The following is a 2,280-nucleotide window of genomic DNA, read 5'->3' as shown; positions in this document are numbered from 1 at the left end:
CTTACCCGCAGTGCTCGAAATCGCCTGCTTTCTGAAAAACGGAGGTCCAGACGCGCCCAAAACGCGTTTTCGGCCCATAAAATTAGCCCGATAGGACAGTATAGTTGCCCTATAGCTTTACTCCCGCGAAGAAAGCTCCTCAATCAGAGATCGTTGCCGGTGCCTCCCGCAGAGCTCCCGACAAGGGTGTAGTCACCAACACAAATAGGGAAGAGTAGTTGAAGCTCTTACCCTCGTACCGCTTCCTGTGGTTCTCTTGCTTACAGCTCAGTCCTTAGCACGAACCAGGCTCTGATACCATGAAAAGATGCAGGGGGGAGGAGAGCTTGAGCTCTTGCAAGCACATACACACACTCACAAAACCCTAATAGAGAACACACAAGGTGAGAGGCTGAAAATCTTCTTCTTCTCTACTCAACACTCAACACACCATATACAAGAATAAGAATACTCACAATATGAAAGGTACTCAACCAAATACATACACGGGTTCTCTATAGTGTGAACCCGACTAAATGAGCTAGCGCTATAACTATGCCAGTCTCTAGAATGGCTGTCACACAGCCTGTCATCCTATTGGCCGCATATCACCCAAGATCTCACCAACCATGCCAGTGGTGTAAGTGTGGGGCCTATCCCCCAGGCGGGTCATCGGCCACCGCCTCACTAGACGAGCTCGATATCTCAACAATGGGTACCATATTAATAATGACAAGAAGGAGTGAAGATTAAATGTTTTTTAAAGATTTGCTTATATTTTTGACACAAATCTAAGATGGGTTTGTTTTTAGCTAAAGGTTATCAACCTCGTGATCGGTACCCTTCAATAATGACAAGGAGGAGTGAATAGTAAGCATTTTTTAAGATTTGCTTATAATTTATGACACAGATCTAGTAATTTTAAAAATATTGAATGGTCAAAATGCTTTTAAAAAAACAAGCATGATAGCCATAAAAAAGTAAACCTAAACTTACAAGACCCAAACGGTTACTGCCCCTTTGACCCCCCTCCCCCCGACGTAATGTTAGCCCACACACACACACACACACACACACACACACACACACACACACAAAAGAATCATGCAAAGGGTTTTCCTTTTCATGAGTATCTCTGCCCTTTAAAATGATAAGAAGAAATAAATACCAAGCATGTATTTTTAGCATTTGCATGTATTTTTTAAAATGATAAGAAGGAATAAAAACCAAGCATTTTTTAGCATTTGCATGTATTTTTTATTGGGGCTCTAATAATTATAAAAGTATTAGATAGTCAAAATGTCGAGAAACTGAGCATCATGCGATCAAAAACCAAGCCTAGCCTTAGACCTTTAACACACACACACACACACCACCACCACCATCACCACCACACCCCAACCCAAAAATCATGTCAATTGATTCAAACTGCAGCCTTCTTACTTTAAGACTCAAGCTGGCCCTTCTCCAAAAGTGGTGGAGAGTTCACAACCTACTTCTCTTTCTTAAGATAAAACAAGACAAAGTCATATATATGACTTGGAAGGCAACGTACCTTTAATAAATGGCAGCATAGTCAATAAGGTGATGATTGCTTTTTTCCACATGAAATGGAAGGTCAATCTTTTTGACGGAAAAAAAGAGGCTTAGGAAGTTGGATCACCCCACTCTCATGGGGTCGATCCGACGGTCCTAAACGTTGGGCGCGGTGAGCTGATTCGACGGCCATAAAACAATACAAAAGTGCAGTCCCTGTGACATGGGAGACGCGTTTCCCTTTTTTTTAAAAAAAAAATCTTCAAAGGTGATGGATACATTAATACTTTGCATTATTTCACTACGGCCACACCCCACTACTAAAGAGATTAATATGCTTTCTAGGAAGAACAACACAAATGGGATACCCATGCTTGATTTTTGACGGGCACCCTTACCCTTCAAAATTGACAGGTTTGGTAAAATATAGTAAGTTATTTTTGTATTTCAGTGTAATTTTTGACGGGCATTTTAAAAATTTATAAGTATTTACGGCCAAAATGCTTAAAAACGGGCATGACGCTCGTCAAAAAGAAACTATGGGGACACCCACTTCATTTTCGTCTCACTTAGAATGTCAACTTTTCCTTTACTAGGCTTTGAAGAAAGAAATAAAGATAAAGTGCAAAATTCTAACTTGTCCAAATTGATGCTCAAGCAAGTACAAAAACTACTTCTTAACATTCACATACCCACTTTTCAATTACCAAAACCTCATGCAAAAGATTTATCCATCGATATGATTCAAAACCAAAGGCTTAGTTT

The sequence above is a fragment of the Cibotium barometz genome, chromosome 58 (genome assembly GCF_041138505.1).
Source record: "Cibotium barometz isolate CiBa-2024 chromosome 58, ASM4113850v1, whole genome shotgun sequence".
NCBI lineage: Eukaryota > Viridiplantae > Streptophyta > Polypodiopsida > Cyatheales > Cibotiaceae > Cibotium > Cibotium barometz.
This window is presented reverse-complemented; position numbering follows the sequence as displayed.